A 20,229-nucleotide genomic window follows, 5' to 3' on the forward strand; every position below is an offset into this window, starting at 1 on the left:
CGGTCGCGCACGCCCCTGTCCGGCCGCGCGCCCGCCGCCCTGCTCTGCCCGCGCCCGCCGCTCTGCCTGCCGCGCCACCGCCGTCCTGCTCCACCTGTGCCATCGCCGCATTGCTTCCCCTGTCTCCCTGGATCAATCTCGAGCTCCGGAGGACGGCAGCCGTGGCGGGAATACGAGGGGGTGGGGGTGCGGGAGCTCCGCCGCCGCTGCTTGCTCCGGTGCGTGCCCCGGCTTCTTCCCTACTCGCGCCCGTGCGCGGCGGCCGCTGGACTTGCTCCAGTGCACCTCCTGCTGCTCTGGTACGCGCACGTGTACTTCCCTGCTCACGCCTGTGTGCGGCGGCAGCCGCCGCTGCTTGCGCCCGTGCACATGTGCGGCACAGGCCGATCGGCTGGGAGGTTGAAGGGCGAGGTGGGCGAATGCAGGCCCCCACCGGCTGGGGAAAGAGAGAGGAAGGTGGACCTGATTGCTTTTTTTCTTTTTGATTCAGGGGTGTCTGTGCAAAATTTATAGACTAGTTTGTAAATTTAGAGTAAAATTGATCTGGCACCAAATGTTACGCCACGGAGGCAAAAAAGGGGCCCATCTGTCATAATCTCACTTAACAGAGCCAGATCCGCCGATCAGTGGTTTTTGCAAAACCATTATGCAAGAAGTGATGCTTTCTGCAGAGAAAATGTATCCTAGTGTTTTTCGCAAACCTAGCCCTGAAAGTGGTGGCTTTATGCAATTTATTCCACATAGTAGGTAGCGAGAATGCAACCGATATAGCTTAATAAGTATATATGCACTCTCTGGTAGACCAATACGTACGTACGTACGTGCAGGCTAGAGAGACAGGCGCCCTCGAAACAAAGAAAGGAGTGTGATGTGAGTCTTCGATACGCGAGCGTTGAAGGGATGAATGGATGATCGATCATGGAGTTGCTCCCTATGGGTTTAATGGACTACGTGCCGGCGATGGCGTTCTACTTCCTTGTGGAGCAGCAACTCTCCTACCACCGCAAGATGGGGGTCCTGCCACACTACAACAAAATAGGAATGTATGGTTGTTTTTTCTAGGACGCTCTTTGTATTCGTCACTATTCATGATACTGGTAGTAGCATATGATTCACGCCCATAAATACTACTCCCTCCGTAAAGAAATATAAGAACACTCTTATATTTCTTTACAAAGGGAGTACAAGGCGGCGGCACCAGCATTGGAATTTGGAAAGGCTTGATCTAGTTTGTCATGATCTAGTTTAGTTTACAATGGAGATGATCTAGGTTGTCATATGGATTGATTCTCAAGCTGGATATATACAAGGCAGGACATCAACCAGATCACAATCGAATAATTTAACTCAACAAATTACATGGTTAATAACACAAACTCTAATAGTCCCCCTCAATCGGAATTTATCAAAGTTAGTTGCGTGCCGATTGTGGATGTTATGATGATTGTAGGTGACTATGACTTCTATTTCTTTAGCCAACTAGGCTAGTCTGGGGTAGATAATTTATATGGAGTGCATAATATTGGATGCTTAGATGCTTAGCTATTGTTGGCAGAAAAATAAAGATACCACTGACGTGGGTTTGAGGCTCAGTTCCATTATTGGTATTTGTCTTCTTGTGTTGTACCACTTGGTTGACTTTGGGCTGTCTTTCTTGTTGTTTTGCCTTGATATTTGTGTTTTTACTTTTTATTGACCATAACAGTCAGCCAGGTTCATAATTCAAGAACCAGCTTAATGATACCGCAATTGAACTCATCATGAACTTTTTGTAATATTACTAGCACGCTCGTCTTTCCTTTATCCTCTTTGCATCCCATACATGTTATGCTGTCAACTAATATTAGCGGTGTAATGCAGCACAAAGTTTATGTAGGTTACTTTCTCACGAATGTATGACTGGTAGTATTGCGCATGGGATGGACGAAGCCGCTAAGTTGTTAATAGAGATGGAAAGATTTGATAAGAGGTAAGTGCTTTACTATCGATTATCCATGGTATTCACTGGTTATCTTTGTTTTTGGGTCAGGGACCAATTCCTGAAGTTAATTACAAGTGAACTGTCACCATTGTTTTTTGAGGGTAGAGAGCAGTAAGAATTTTGTTACAAATGAATTTCGAGTTCGTCTGTCTGGACATAGTCGACGAAACTCCGGCATAGATTCCTGCATTCTCCTTGGGGCGGTGAGGGTAGGGTTTCTTGTCATGTGGCGATATTTGGTTAGACGCTTCAGATCTATGCAAGGGTTCAACGGTGATGACTACGGCTCAAGGGCGCTGGTCTTTAGGGCAAGTGCATGAAGACTTCCTCTGTCATCGATAAGGTCAAGCCGGCTCCTGTTGGGCAGCGGCAATAATGGCGCTTCGGCAACTCGTTCTGACGGTAGTATTGGTCGTTCGGTGGTCTCAAAACAATCTAATTTTTATTACGTTTTAGATGCTTTGTTCTTCCGATAGATCTGATCATTTTTGCAAAAACAAAAGGAAAGAGCATGTAAGAATATGGTTATAGGTCCAACCACAAAGTGGACCATAATGACCAAATTAACTCCAAACTAGACTAATCGTTCCCAGTTGGATGTCAATGACAGGGTAACTACAAGTTCAGAACTTCATATTAAATACTCCGTCCATATCAAAATATAAGATGTTTTTGACATTAGAGTATATATTTGGCTGTACCATATTCAGCTGAGGTGAAGTAGACGATCTAACTTTTGTTATTAACAGGAGTCTCACACGGCCTAAATGTGCAAAGCCATTTAAGCACCCATCTTATCTGAATGCACACGTAGCGAACGGCGATATATAGATAGCTTCTTTTTGGTCTCACGGAGGTGGAGCGGACACTAGCTAGGTGCCTCCGGCGGTCTATCTTTGATGCATTTGTTCGGATTTATTCGTCGATCGTTTATGTTCGTGTGTCTTTAGGTTGGATCCTTCCAATCTACGCTACTCTTTGTCACTGACGGTCGCTATTCTGTTGCGCTGGTCCTATGGGGTCTTAACACGACGACTTGTCGACTGTCTACTATAAAGTTTTACCTGACTCCGACGAGGGAGGGTCGATGACGGCGGTGCGCCTTCGGCTCGCTTCAATTCTTGTAGTCGTCGCTATGTGGTCTATGAATCTGGATGTAATTTTTATTATTCTATTGTTTGTTGTACTGCCATGATTAAAGATGATAAGATTGGAAGTTTTCTCGAAAAAAAACTAGCTAGGTGCCTAGGTAGGTCAATGCGCCAATACATCATCCTCCATCGTCGTACTAATTCAGATTCTAATTCTCTCGTGGCATTACATCATAGCGGGCTTGTTGTTTTGGGCTTTTCTCGGCCACCCCGCTGGGCTTTCCTTAATTGCCGGTACTACTCCCAGTACTAAATTAAGATTTAGCTGCGTTGGGCGTGTGTCTTATCTTTTCCATACACATTATAAAAAAAATTATACACAAGGGACATTTTTGGTTTAAAATTTTAGAACTACATGATTAACATTTTTTAAAGCATATATTTTTTGATGTATACTTTCTCCATAAACAATGTACATTTTTATATGTTAGAAATATTTTATATATACACGTTTAACATTTACATGAATAATATTTTTTAAACACATATATCTGATATCTACTTTTTCCATACACATTTTACATTTTCATATATGTCAAGAATATTTTTTATATACACAATTTACATTTTCCAAATACATGATTGCATTTTATAAAACTTGTGATTTTTATGTCTATTGTTTTTCATACACATTGTACATTTTTTCTATGCACCGGAAAAAAATGTATACTCATTTAATTTTTTTCAAATACATGATTAACATTTAAAAAAACAAAGAATGATTATTATTTTTACTTTTTCCATAAACACTGTAATTTTTTCTATACATCCGAAACATTTTTCGGTACAATTTAACAGTCTTTAAATGCAGACACATTTTTCAACATTTTTATATAAACTAATTTTTAAAATAGATATATTCAGAATACTTTGAAATACAAGCCAAGGTAAAAAAAGGAAAAAATCGAAAGGAAAATGCGAAAGAACGGAATAAAAAAAAGCATTGAAGGCCTGTGTCTGCGCTGGGTCGACCCAATCAGGGTCTCATCTGCATCGCCTCCGACTCTGGGCCCTGCGGTGATGAGTACAGGCATGCACACATATACTCCGTACTTTCGAAGGCGACATATATTAAGAAATGACTCAACTGAAAACATGATGTCAGATTTTTTTTTTACAATGGCAAATCCATCATTTCCTATGGCAATTTATGTTTGCTGAGGATGGCAAATTTAGTTCGCAAGCATAGCAAATCCGCCTCTGTTATCTTATTTTTCAGAAAATTTCCGTTCTTGTGAAATAATTTTTTTCCTCCTCGAGCCAACATAAATTGCCCTAAAAGAATATTTGATTTGCCATGCTTAAAAATTCCATGATAGATATTTAACCTTACCGTCAGAAAATGTGTACAATATATTATCTTACCATCAAAATCACAAGTCCTCCTATTTTCCAGAGCTACCTGCGTCTTTATTTGTCATGACCATATGTCCACATTTTTTTAGAACAAAGGCTTTGAATTAACAAATCCATCAACTCGCCAGGATTACATCAATCACCACTTACAGAAACAAAACAAAGCAACAGCTAAAATAGTACATAGTGTTGTGCAAGCAGCTAACAGGCTTCCTATCATCAACAAGCAAAGATGGAGAAATTTAAGGAACATAATCAGCTTGAGGAGAAGAAGCCCTCCTTTGAGAGGAGGCCACCACGTAGGGACACCAGCAGGCCTTGAGGAGAACCAACAAGCAGGATAGAGTAACTATGTTAGCTCCATGGGCTCCGGCCGAATCGGAGACGACCTCCTCCATATCTCAAAAGGGGCTCCCAGCCCCCTCGCCTGGCATGAGGCGCCGATCCGTCTTACGATGCAGATGCTCCCCCAAGAGCAAAGGTGTACAGTCGACGCCATAGTGATGTCTACTACACAACCTTCTTCTTGTAGACGTTGTTGGGCCTCCAAGTGCAGAGGTTTGTAGGACAGTAGCAAATTTCCCTCAAGCGGATGACCTAAGCTTTATCAATCCGTGGGAGGTGTAGGATGAAGATGGTCTCTCTCAAACAACCCTGCAACCAAATAACAAAGAGTCTCTTGTGTCCCCAACACACCCAATACAATGGTAAATTGTATAGGTGCACTAGTTCGGCGAAGAGATGGTGATACAAGTGCAACATGGATGGTAGATATAGATTTTTGTAATCTGAAAATATAAAAATAGCAAGGTAACTAATGATAAAAGTGAGCACAAACGGTATTGCAATGCGTTGAAACAAGGCCTAAGGTTCATACTTTCACTAGTGCAAGTTCTCTCAACAATAATAACATAATTGGATCATATAACTATCCCTCAACATGCAATAAAGAGTCACTCCAAAGTAACTAATAGCGGAGAACAAACGAAGAGATTATTGTAGGGTATGAAACCACCTCAAAGGTATTCTTTCGGATCGATCTATTCAAGAGTTCGTACTAGAATAACACCTTAAGACACATATCAACCAAAACCCTAATGTCACCTAGATACTCCAATGTCACCTCAAGTATCCATGGGTATGATTATACGATATGCATCACACAATCTCAGATTCATCTATTCAAACCAACACAAAGTACTTCAAAGAGTGCCCCAAAGTTTCTACCAGAGAGTCAAGACAAAAATGTGTGCCAACCCCTGTGCATAAGTTCACAAACGGAACACGCAAGTTGATCACCAAAACATACATCAAGTGGATCACGTGAATATCCCATGGTCACCACAGATAAGCACATGCAAGACATACATCAAGTGTTCTCAAATCCTTAAAGACTCAATCCGATAAGATAACTTTGAAGGGAAAACTCAATCCATTACAAGAGAGTAGAGGGGGAGAAACATCATAAGATCCAACTATAATAGCAAAGCTCGCGATACATCAACATCGTGCCAAATCAAGAACACGAGAGAGAGAGAGAGATCAAACACATAGCTACTGGTACATACCCTCAGCCCCGAGGGTGAACTACTCCCTCCTCGTCATGGAGAGCGCCGGGATGATGAAGATGGCCACCGGTGAGGGATCCCCCCTCCGGCAGGGTGCCGGAACAGGGTCCCGATTGGTTTTTGGTGGCTATAGAGGCTTGAGGCGGCGGAACTCCCGATCTATTGTGCTTCCCGATGTTTTTAGGGTATATGGACATATATAGGCGAAAGAAGTCGGTCAGGGGAGCCACGAGAGGCCCACGAGGGTGGGGGCGCGCCCAGGGGGTAGGGCGCGCCTCCCTGCCTCGTGGCTTCCTCGAAGCTTCCCTGACGTCTACCCCAAGTCTCCTGGATTGCTTCCGTTTCCAAAAATAACTCTCCCGAAGGTTTCATTCCGTTTTGACTCCATTTAATTTTCCTTTTCTTCGATACACTAAAATAGGCAAGAAAACAACAATTTGGGCTGGGCCTCCGGTTAATAGGTTAGTCCCAAAAATAATATAAAAATGTTTAGTAAAGACCATAAACATCCAAAACAGATAATATAATAGCATGAATACTTCGTAAATTATAGATACGTTGGAGACGTATCACATAGCCACCCGGAAGACCAAAACATGGCATCACCAACCCGCATTGCCGAGCTCAACAAGGAAAACATGGGCACTGTGAGAGAACCTACACGCGTGGAGAAGTAAATGCATGGCGGGACTGCCAGTGACAAAGCAACAATGGAGGAAAGACATGATGGGACTTAGACAGACCGGAGATCAAACTACGAGCTCCCACCACCCCAGAATGGCCTAGGCTGCTACAGAGGGGAACCTGAAGGAAATATGCCCTACAAGCAATAATAAAGTTGTTATTTATATTTCCTTATATCATGATAAATGTTTATTATTCATGCTAGAATTGTATTAACCGGAAACTTGATACATGTGTGGATACATAGACAACACAGTGTCCCTAGTAAGCCTCTACTAGACTAGCTCGTTAATCAAAGATGGTTAAGTTTCCTAACCATAGACATGTGTTGTCATTTGATGAACGGGATCACATCATTAGGATAATGATGTGATGGACAAGACCCATCCGTTAGCTTAGCATAATGATCGTTAAGTTTTATTGCTATTGCTTTCTTCATGTCATATACATATTCCTTTGACTATGAGATTATGCAACTCCCGGATACCGGAGGAATACCTTGTGTGCTATCAAATGTCACAACGTAACTGAGTGATTATAAATATACTCTACAGGTATCTCCGAAGGTGTTTGTTGGTTTGGCATAAATTGATATTAGGATTTGTCACTCCGAGTATCAGAGAGGTATCTCTGGGCCCTCTCGGTAATGCACATCATAATAAGCCTTGCAAGCAATGTGACTAATGAGTTAGTTGCGGGATGATGTATTACGGAATGAGTAAAGAGACTTGCCGGTAACGAGATTGAACTAGGTATGAAGATACCAACGATCTAATCTCGGGCAAGTAACATATCGATGACAAAGGGAATAATGTATGTTGTCATTACAGTACGGCCGATAAAGATCTTCGTAGAATATGTGGCCAATATGAGCATCCAGGTTCCGCTGTTGGTTATTGACCGGAGAGGTGTCTCTGTCATGTCTACATAGTTCTCGAACCCGTAGGGTCCGCACGCTTAACGTTCGATGACGATTTTGTATTATATGAGTTATGTGATTTGGAGACTGAATGTTGTTCGGAGTCCCGGATGAGATCACAGACATGATGAAGAGTCTCGAAATGGTCGAGATGTAAAGATTCATGTATAGGACGATGATATTCGGACACCGGAAGTGTTCTGGGGGTACCAGGTACATATCGGGTCACCGGAAGGGGTTCCGGGCATCCCCCCGGCAACTACATGGGCATAATGGACCAAGAAGGGGACAGACCAGCCCCTAGGGGGCTGGTGCGCCCCATGTAGGCCAAAATAGGGGGGAAGGAAAGAGGAGAAGAGGGCAATGAAGGGGAGGGATTTGGCCTCCCCCTTCCTTCTCTCCTCCCTCCTTCTTCCTTCCCCTCTGGATGAATATGGAAGGGGGGAGGCCGAATTGGGAGGCGCCCAAGTAGGATTCCTCATACTTGGGGCGCCCCCTTGGCTGCCTCTCCTCCCCTCCAACCTATATATATGAGGGGGGGGCACCGCTAGAACAGACAACATTGATTCCTAGCCGTGTGCAGCGCCCCCCCTCCACAGTTCACGCCTCCGGTCATATTCATGTAGTGCTTAGGCGAAGCCCTGCGCGGATCACTTCACCATCACCGCCACCATGCCGTTGTGCTGACGGAACTCTCCCTCAACACTTTGCTGGATCAAGAGCTCGAGGGACGTCATCGAGCTGAACGTGTGCAGAACTCGGAGGTGCCGTATGTTCGGTGCTTGATCGGTCGGAACGAGAAGAACTTCGACTACATCAACCATGTTGTCAAACGCTTCCACTTTTGGTCTACTAGGGTACGTGGAAATACTCTCCCCCTCTCGTTGCTATGCATCTCCTAGATAGATCTTGCGTGAGCGTAGGAAAAACTTTGAAATTGCATGTTATGTTTCCCAACAGTGGTATCAGAGCCAGATTTATGCGTAGATGATATGCACGAGTAGAACACAAAGAGTTGTGGGCGGTGATAGTCATACTGCATATCACCAACGTCTTATTTTGATTCGGCGGTATTGTTGAATGAAGTGGCCCGGACCAACCTTACATGACCACGTTCATGAGACCGGTTCCACCGACAGACATGCAACTAGTTTTGCATAAAGGTGGTTGGCGGATGTATGTTTCTCCAACTTTGATTGAATCGAATTTGACTACGGCCGGTCCTTGTTGAAGGTTAAAACAACAAACTTGATGAAACCCGTTGTGGTTTTGATGCGTAGGTAAGAACGGTTCTTGCTAGAAGCCCATAGCAGCCACGTAAAACTTGCAACAACAAAGTAGAGGACGTCCTACTTGTTTTTGCAGGGCATATTGTGATGTGATATGGTCAAGACATGATGTGATATACGATATTGTATGAGATGATCATGTTTTGTAGAAGTTATCCGCAACTGGCAGGAGCCTTATGGTTGTCGCTTTATTGTATGAAATGCAAACGCCATGTAATTGCTTTACTTTATCTCTATGCATTAGCGATAGTTGTAGAAGCAATAGTTGGCGAGACGAACACGACGCAACGATGGAGATCAAGGTGTCGAGCCGGTGACGATGAAGATCATGATGATGCTTTGGAGATGGAGATCAAAAGCACAAGATGATGATGGCCACATCATGTCACATATTTTGATTGCATATGATGTTTATCTTTTATGCATCTTATTTTGCTTAGCATGGCGGTAGCATTATAAGATGACCCCTTACTAAAATTTCAAGGTATAAGTGTTCTCCCTGAGTATGCACCGTTGCGACAGTTCGTCGTGCTGAGACACCACGTGATGATCGGGTGTGATAAGCTCTACGCTCACATACAACGGGTCCAAGACAATTTTGCACATGCGGAATACTCAGGTTAAACTTGACGAGCCTAGCATGTACAGACATGGCCTCGGAACAATGGAGACCGAAAAGTCGAATGTGAATCATATAGTAGATATGATCAACATAGAGATGTTCACCATTGAAGACTACTCCATCTCATGTGATGATCGGACATGGTTTAGTTGATTTTGATCACGTATCTCTTAGATGACTTGAGGGATGTCTATTTAACTGGGAGTTCTTAAGCAATATGATTAATTGAACTTAATTTATCATGAACTTAGTCCTAATAGTATTTGCATATCTATGTTGTAGAACAATAGCTCGCGTATAGCTCCCTTATTTTATTTTTGATATGTTCCTAGAGAAAACTAAGTTGAAAGATGATAGTAGCAATGATGCGGACTGGGTCCGTGATCGGAGGATTATCCTCATTGCTGCACATAAGAATTATGTCCTTGATGCACCACTAGGTGACGAACCTGTTGCAGGATCAGATGCAGACGTTATGAATGTTTTGCAAGCTCGGTATGATGACTACTTGATAGTTTAGTGCACCATGCTTTACGGCTTAGAACCGGGACTTCAAAAATGTTTTGAACGCCATGGAGCATATGAGATGTTCCAAGAGCTGAAATGATATTCCAGACTCATGCCCGTGTTAAGAGGTATGAGACCTCCGACAAGTACTTTGCCTACAAGTTGGAGGAGAATAGCTCAGCTAGTGAGCATGTGCTTAGAATGTCTGGGTACTACAATCGCTCGAATCAAGTGGGAGTTGATCTTCCAGATAAGATAGTGATTGACAGAGTTCTCTAGTCACTATCACCAAGTTACTAGAACTTCGTCATGAACTATAATATGGAAGGGATGATGAAAACGATTCCCAAGCTCTTCGCGATGCTGAAATCGGCAAAGGTAGAAATCAAGAAATAGCATCAAGTGTTGATGGTTAACAATACCACTAGTTTCAAGAAAAAAGGCAAGGGAAAGAAAGGGAACTTCAAGAAAAATGACAAGCAAGTTGCCACTCCCGTGAAGAAGCCCAAAGCTAGACCTAAGCCTGAAACTGAGTGCTTCTACTGCAAAGGGAATTGTCACTGGAAGCGGAACTGCCCCAAATACTTGTCGGATAAGAAGGATGGCAAACTGAACAAAGGTATATTTGATATACATGTTATTGATGTGTACTTTACTAGTGTTCGTAGTAGCCTGTGGGTATTTGATACCGGTTCAGTTGCTAAGATTAGTAACTCGAAACAGGATTTGTAGAATGAACATAGACTAGTTAAGGATGAAGTGACGATGTGTGTTGGAAGTGATTTGAAGGTTGATACGATCACCATCGCACAGTCCCTCTACCTTTGGGATTAGTGTTGAACCTAAATAAATGTTATCTGGTGTTTGCGTTGAGCATGAATATGATTGGATCATGTTTATTGCAATACGGTTATTCATTTAAGTCAGAGAATAATTGTTGTTCTGTTTACATGAATAAAACCTTCTATGGTCATACACCCAAAGTGAATGGTTTATTGAATCTCGATTGTAGCGATACACATATTCATAATAGTGATACCAAAAGATGCAAACTTGATACTGATAGTGCAACATATTTGTGGCACTGCCGTTTAGGTTATATTGGTGTAAAGCGCATGAAAAAACTCCATGCAGATGGGATTTTGGAATTATTTGATACTTGCGAACCATGCCTCATGGGCAAGATGATTAAAACTCCGTTCTTTGGAACAATGGAGCAAGCTAATGACTTATTGGAAATAATACATACCAATGTATGCGGTCTGATGGGTGTTGAAGCTCGCGACGGGTATCATTATTTTCTGACCTTCATAGATGATTTGAGAAAATATGGGTATATCTACTTGATGAAACACAAGTCTGAAACATTTGAAAAGTTCAAAGAATTTCAGAGTAAAGTAGAGAATCATCGTAACAAGAAAATAAAGTTTCTACGATCTGATCGCGGAGGCAAATATTTGAGTTACGAGTTTGGCCTTCATTTAAAACAATGTGGAATAGTTTCACAACTCACGCCACCTGGAACACCACAGCATAATGGTGTGTCCGAACATCGTAACCGTACTTTATTAGATATGGTATGATCTATGATGTCTCTGATAACCCACAAGTATAGGGGATCGCAACAGTTTTTGAGGGTAGAGCATTCAACCCAAATTTATAGATTCGACACAAGGGGAGCCAAAGAATATTTGAAGGTATTAGCAGCTGAGTTGTCAATTCAACCACACCTGGAGATTAATTATCTGCAGCAAGGTGATCAGTAGCAAAGTAGTTTGATAGTTTTGATAGTAGTGACAGCAGCAACGGTAACAGTAAGAGTGATAGCAGTAATTTTGTAGCAAGTGTAACAGTGATGATAGCAGTAGTAACTTAGCAGAAAAAATATAAGATAAATTCGTAGGCAGTGGATCGGTGACTTGTTGGATGATATTCATCATGTGACATTTATAACCTAGGGCGATACGACACTAGCTCCAGTTCATCGATATAATGTAGGCATGTATTCCGTAAATAGTCATACGTGCTTTATTAAAAGAACTTGCATGACATATTTTGTCCTACCCTCCCATGGTAGCGGGGTCCATATTGGAAACTAAGGGATATTAAGGCCTCCTTTTAATAGACAACCGGAACAAAGTATTAACACATAGTGAATAGATGAACTCCTCAAACTATGGTCATCACCGAGAGTGGGCCCAGTTATTGTCACTCCGGGGTTGTCGGATCATAACACGTAGTAGGTGACTATAACTTGCAAGATCGGATCTAAAACATGGATATAATGATGAATTCATAAACGGTTCAGATCTGAGTTCATGGCACCCGGGCCCAAAGTGACAAGCATTAAGCATAGCAAAGTCATAGCAACATCAATCTAAGAACATAGTGGATACTAGGGATCAGGCCCTAACAAAACTAACTCGATTACATGATGAATCTCATCCAACTCCTCACCGACCAGCGAGCCTACGAAGGAATTACTCACTCCCGGTGGGGAGCATCATGGAATTGGCGATGGAGATGGGTTGGTGATGACGAAGAATGAAGATCCCCCTCTCCGGAGCCCCAAACGGACTCCAGATCTGCCGTCCCGAGGAAGAACAGGGCTTGGCGGCAGCTCCGTCTCGTGGAACGCGATAATTCTTTCTCCCAGATTTTTTTGGAATAATGTGATTTTATAGTATCAGGCGGTCGTCAGCGGGGCCACCAGGTGGGTACAACCCACCTTGGCGCGACAGGAGAGGGGGGCGCGCCCTGGTGGGTTGTGCCCACCCAGGGGCCTCTCTCTGGTAGGTATTGGCTCCAGTATTTCTCTTTTATTCCATAAAAATTCCTTGCAAAGTTTCGCTTCATTCCGAGAACTTCTATTTCTGCACAAAAACAACACCATGGTAGTTCTGCTGAAAACAACGTCAGTCCGGGGTTAGTTTCATTCAAATCATGCAAATTAGAGTCCAAAACAAGAGGAAAGCGTGAGAAAAAGTAGATACATTGGAGACGTATCAACTCCCCCAAGCTTAAACCTTTTCTTGTCCTCAAGCAATTCAGTTGATAAACTGAAAGTAAGAACGAAAATCTTTTATGAACTCCTTTGCTCTTGTTTGCGTAAATAAGCTTAAACAGCACCCAGGTTTTCAGACATTATAACTATCCATGTCGACAATAACACTTCAAGATTATATTAACTCATAACAATAACATAATCAGCTAGCGAGCGATAATAAGAGATCTCAAACAGCAACACGGTGTCAAAACAACCATGATATAATATGACAATAGTGGTATTTCGCTAGCCCTTTCTGAGACCGCAAAACATAAATGTAGAGCACCTCCAAAGTTCAAGCAGCGACTAAACATTGTAATTCATGGTAGAAAAGATCCAGTCATGATGCACCCAACATTAGCTACACAGAATGTATAAATCATGACAGCTGTGCTCCCTCGGTTTCTGGCGCTTGTTTTAGAAGGTGATGACACTACATAAAAGTAAATAGAATGTCCCTTCGTAGAGGGAAGTAGTGATTTGCAGAGGTGCCAGAGCTCAATTTTTAAAACAGAGATAAATGATATTTTGAGACATGCACCCTTCTTATTCACTTCACAACCATCAGTTATCAACATCTTCCATGCTAAGAACGCTAGTGGCGGTTCCCAAGCGATAAAAGTAAAGGTTTTGACTCCATTGGGAGTTATTGTTTGATTATTCAAAAGATGGACTCTTTTTCATATTTGCAGTTTGGGACTGGGCATCCCTATTACCACCCGTTTTTCTCGTGCGATGGCGAGTGAATAAACACTCGACCTGAGAATAACCCGCTTAGCACGGAAGATATCGACCACCTCCTGTCATTCCATGAACGATCCAGGCACACAAAAAGGATAATTTTTAGAAGTTTTTTAGAGGTGGCACATGCAAATTTACTTAGGACGGCAGGGTAATACCGTATATAGGTAGGTATGGTGGACACATCTAGAATAACTTTGGTTTCAAGGTTTTTGATGTACAAGCAGAGTTCCCACTTAGTACAGGCGAAGGCTAGCAATTAGATTGAGAAGCGGACAGCTAGAGAGCAACAACGATCATAACCATGCATTATGCATAAGTAACATTGGACACTAGCATGAGTAGGATATGAACACCATGAACATAAATATCATAGAGGCTATGTTGGTTTTGATTCAACTACGTGCATGAACATGTGCCAAGTCAAGCCACTCGAACATTCAGAGGAGGATACCATATCATCATACTACATCACAATCATTTTAACGCTATGTTGATATCCAAGATAAATCATTATCAACTCCCAGCTACTTATGCATGGCATGAGAAACTATAATCTCTAATTGTCATTGCAAACATGTTTAATCATAAGGGGCTGAAGCATGGATACTTGGTTAAACATATTTACACAAATAGAACAAGTCGAGTTCATACCAGTTTCTCTTTGCCACGGCCAGTTCATCGAATATCATCATTATTGCCTGTCACTTACACGACCGAATGATATGAAAATACTAATAGTGCAAGAGTGCCGTGGACTAAGCTGGAATCTGCAAACATTTATTCAACACGAGAAAACAAGGTAAAATGTGCTCTTTATTAGTTCAACAGTTATTCAAATGAGAGCCACTCAACATTTTCATCGTGGTCTTCTCCTCGGTAAGACTCGAATAAAAGGAAAAGAAATTCAGAGAAACACATTGAAATATTTTTGGAGTTTTTATTTTTCTTGAACAAGCAAATAAAAAGGGAAAAGCAAAAATGAGAGAAACTATTTACACGGGAAAGCTCCCAACAAGCAAAAGAAGAACAAGGAAATCTTTTTGGGTTTTCTCTTTTTAGTTCTACTACTAAGCATGGATAGAAAGTAAACTACTACACACAAGAAGAAAGCAAGAAAATAAATCTAAGCATGGATCATACAATGAAAAAGTGTGAACACCGACAAATAGAATGATATGTGTGAATATGAATATAATGGGAACACGTACTCCCCCAAGCTTAGGCTTTTGGCCTAACTTGGTAGTCGATCAGTAGCCTGGAGGGTAGTAGTCGGCGTGGTAGCTCATAGAGGCTCTCGGTGCGGATGCCTCAGCACGCCGTGCCGCCACCACTGCTGTGTTGTGAGCTCGGGCCCCGCTCTCAAGAACAAAATATCTTCCTCTGCTGTGATAGTCAAAAAGAGTAGGCGCATGCAAATATGTGTGCACAACAGATGATTGGTTAAACAACAGATTATAAGTGAAGTCATGAATCTTTCCTTTAAGGATTTTATGCTCTTTTAAAGCATCAAAATCTAAATACCGAGTGGGTAGGATAGAATCAAAGGGCAAAGGTGAAACACCCAGCCCTCGTGCTAGACGTGTGGCATAAATTCCATCATAGAACCAGCCATTGTTAGCATTATGCTGAAGTCTGCGTGCAACAATCGCTCCAAGGTTATAATTCCTTTCACCCGTGAGACCGGTGTGAATGAGGCTCAAGTCTGGCGCACAAAGTATGCTACAGTCTTGCTTGCCTACTATGCATTTCCCGTTAAATAATGAAAATTGCTGAATTGCGGGAAAGTGAATTCTCTTTATTCTTCCTTGTCTCACTCCCCTATTTTCACCGTAACAAAGGCTAGTCAAGAAAGACTCATACTCAGCCGTTGGTGGCTCATCAAGCGAACCCCAAGATGGAAGTTTGCAATGGTAAGCAAAATTCTCTAATGGAATAGTAAATGGATTATCACAAAGCATAAATGACACCCTAGACTCACGTGGAAAATATTTAAATCCTTTGACAAACGATTCAGTGAGAAGTTGGCGTTGTTCACACTTATCTGAAAGGTAGGGACCGAGACCGGCATTGTGAACATATTGCTCAAATTCCTCCTTAATGCCCACTCGCATCATATACTCATCGCAAGGCCATAAGCATGTTTTGGTAGCGGCACTTCGTGTGGAACTTTCACTTGGTTCAACATAAGACCGGCGAGCAAAACTGTCACTAGAAGATGCCCCCGAGGATCGTCTCCTCGAAGAACTCCTTCCAAATAGGTTCATCATGTCCGCGTACAATTTTTCCTATGAACAAAAATCTGAATTATTAGTCCACAAGATTTTCTCAACAAAACTTCACAGAATTGATAGCAACTACTCATAGGGATACATAGAGGCTATAGCAATCATTCAAACTACTTAGAACACTAAGAATTTCAACATCCAAGCTCATCTACAGCAGCACCAAGAGTAGCTAATTATTCAAAGTATAAACCACTAAAACAAAATCTAATTGGACAAACGGTGGAGTCACATACCAAGCAACAATCCTCCAAAACAGTTTCGGAAACGGAGCTTCGAGCAAAGAGATCGAAATCCGCGGGTTTGAGCTCAAGAACATGGGAGAGAGAGAGAGCAATGGTGATTTTTTTCTAGAGGTAAGTGATGATGTGGGCTAAAGAGATAAGTGAGGGGGCCCATGTGGGGACCACAACCCACCAGGGCGCGCCTGGGGGTGCTGGCGCGCCCAGGTGGGTTGTGCCCACCTGGTGCACCTCCCTCTGGTATTATTTGCACCAAAAATTCAGAAAAATTGTATAAAATTTTCAGGGCTTTCTGAGAACTTTTATTTTTGGGTCATTTTTTATTGCACGGGAAATTCAGAAAACAAACTAAACATGGCATTTTATTTTATTTAACTAATAAAAACAGAGAATAAAAAGTAGGGACAGAAAGTAGTGCTTACTAAATTCATCAACTTCATACCGCTCAAAAATGATTCATTAATAAGGTTGATCAGGTCTTATTAACAACCACTTTTGATTAGCATGAAACCGAAGAACTTTCGTAAATCACTAAGTTACCTCAATGGGGATATGAATGTCCCCAACAATAAGCATTTCATATTTCTTTTTGACAGTAGGGAGAGGTATTTGAAAACCTCCAATAGTGATTGTCAGAGATTTTTCTACAACATTAATACCATTCACTTGGAATTGTTTCTTCGAAAACTGCACTGTATGCTCATTACCATTAATATGAAAAGTGACCTTGCTTTTATTGCAATCAATAACAGCCCCTGTAGTATTCAAGAAGGGTCTACCAAGGATAATCGACATGTTGTCTTCCTCGGGCATCTCAAGTATAACAAAGTGAGTCAAAATAGTAACATTAGCAACAACAACGGGCACATCCTCACAGACACCGATAGGTATGGCAGTTGATTTGTCAGCCATTCGCAAAGATATTTCAGTAGGTGTGAGTTTATTCAAGTCAAGTCTTTTATATAAAGAGAAAGGCATAACACTAACACCAGCTCCTAAGTCACACAAAGCAGTTTTCACATAATTCTTTTTGATGGAGCAAGGTATAGTTGGTATACCCGGATCTCCAAGTTTTTTAGGTACTCCATCTTTGAAAGTATAATTAGCAAGCATAGTGGGGATTTCAGCTTCTGGTATTTTTCTCTTATTAGTGATGATGTCTTTCATATACTTTGCATAAGGAGGCATTTTCAAGATATCAGTCAAGCGAGTACGCAAAAAGACTGGCCTCAGCATTTCAACAAAGCATTCAAATTCTTCATCATCATTCTTTTTAGTTGACTTTGGTGGAAAAGGCATAGGTTTTTGAACCCACGGTTCTCTTTCTTTACCGTGTTTTCTAGAAATGAATTCTCTTTTATCATACCTTTTATTCTTAGGTTGTAGGTTATCAAGATCAACAGGAGGTTCTATTTCAACATCATTATCTGGTTCTTTTTCATTATTTGGTTGGGTATCTTCATGAACATCAGCATTATCTTTTTCATTATCACTAGGTGGATGTTCATTACCAGATTGAGTTTCAGCATCAGAGATAGAAGTTTCATTTTCATTATTAGGAGGTTTTTCTATTTCAGGTTCACTAGAAGCATGCAAAGTCCTATCATTTTTCTTTTTCTTCTTTCCAGAAGGACTAGGTGCACTAGTTTTCTTTCTTTGTGAATCTTGTTCAATTCTTTTTGGGTGTCCTTCAGGATAAAGTGGTTCCTGAGTCATTTTACCTCCTCTAGTTGCAACTCTAACAACAAAGTCATGCATATTATTATTCATTTCATCAAGCAAATCTCTTTGTGATTTAGCAACTTGTTCTAACTGGGTTTGTACCATAGAAGCATGTTTTCCAACTCCTCTAACATCATTTAAAATTCTAAATAACAAGTCACTCAAGCGAGCAATCATATCAGAGTTGTATTTCAATTGTTTCATAACATTTGCATTGAAGTGATCTTGTTTTCTAATATAGTTTTCAAACTCATAAAGGCATTGACTAGGGTGCATATTGTGAGGATTATCATTATCATTGAACTTCATTAGAGAATTTACCTCTACCACCTTAGGCAGTGGTGGTGTATTAAGCCCATGTATTTCTTCAATAGGAGGTAAATTTCTAACATCCTCAGCTTTACTACCTTTTTCCTTCATAGATTTCTTTGCCTCTTGCATATCTTTAGGACTGAGATATAATATACCCCTCTTCTTTGGAGTGGGTTTAGCCGGTTGTTCAGGAAGAGTTCAATCATCATAATTTTTCAATATGTTATTCAATAATTCATCAGCTTGAGCAATAGTTCGCTCCCTAAAAACACAACCAGCACAACTATCTAGGAAGTCCCTAGAAGCATCGGTTAGTCCATTATAGAAGATATCAAGTATTTCATTTTTCTTAAGAGGATGATCAGGCAAAGCATTAAGTAACTGGCAAAGCCTCCCCCAATCTTGTGGGAGACTCTCTTCTTTAGTTTGCGCAAAGTTAAATATTTCCTGCAAGGCAGGTTGTTTCTTATGAGCAGGAAAATATTTTTCAGAGAAGTAATAAATCATATCCTGGGGACTACGCACACAACCAGGAGCAAGAGTATTGTACCAAGCTTTAGCATCACCCTTTAATGAGAAAGGAAATAATTTGAGAATAAAGTAATAGCGAGTTTTCTCATCATGAGTAAAAAGGGTGGCTATATCATTCAACTTAGTAAGATGTGCCACAACAGTTTCAGTTTCATAACCATGGAAAGGATCAGATTCAACCAAAGTAATTAACTCTGGGTCGACAGAGAATTCATAATCCTTGTCATAAATAAAGATAGGTGAAGTAACAAACTTAGGATCATACTTCATTCTAGCATTCAGAGATTTTTCTTTATACTTGCATAGTAATTTCTCTAGATCATCTCTATCCTTACAAGCAAGAATATCTCAAGTTGTATCCTCATTCATAACATAACCTTCCGGTACCTTAGGCAATTCATATCTACGAAGGCTAGTTCTAGCAGGTGTTTCAGGAGTTTCAGGTTCAAGCTCATCATCAGATTCAACAACATCATGTTGTATTACTCTAGCAATTTGTTCATCAAGAAATTCACCAAGTGGCACATCATCATTATCAAGCAAGGTACTAGCATCATCATAAGCATTATTCATAGCAGAAGTAGCATCATCAATAACTTGCGACATATTAGAATTGATAACATGTGGTGGTGTGTAACATCCCAAATTTTCAATTTGGAATGTTATACATAGGTCATTCATGCATATCATATTTTATTGCATTTTCGTTTTGCGATCCTAGAAATTCTAAGCAACTCAAGGACCCACGGAGAGAGTTGGGGATTTCACGTTTTTCATATTTGAATTTTATCAAATATTGAAACAAGGATCACTTTGGTTTTAATTATTTTTCTCTCCGAAATATTTCGTATTAAAATATATGAGAGGAGATAATATGACTTCTCCAAAAATAAGGAATTATTAGAGGGAAGATATTAAAATAAATAAATAAATTATATTTGGATTTTATCGCAATTTTATTTGAATTAGGAAAATTATGCGTTTTTCAAAATTGCATTAGAGGTCCAAATAAATGTTCACTTTGTCCGGGATATTATTAGAGGACCGTGAAAATTTATTTCAGGATTTTTGGAGTCCGTTTAATATTTCTTTTACTTTTTTTTCTTCGTCAGGTTAAAAAAAAGGTTACCGACCTAACCGGGCCGTGTCCAACCTGGACTCCGACCCGGCCGGCCTTTATAAGCCGCCCCGCCAGCCCCGCCGAAACCCTAGCCAGCCACGGCGCCCCGCCTCAACTTCCATGCCGCGCCGCCGCCGCCAGCCGCCGCCGCCG

This window comes from Triticum aestivum, chromosome 4D (genome assembly GCF_018294505.1).
Source record: "Triticum aestivum cultivar Chinese Spring chromosome 4D, IWGSC CS RefSeq v2.1, whole genome shotgun sequence".
Taxonomy (NCBI): domain Eukaryota; kingdom Viridiplantae; phylum Streptophyta; class Magnoliopsida; order Poales; family Poaceae; genus Triticum; species Triticum aestivum.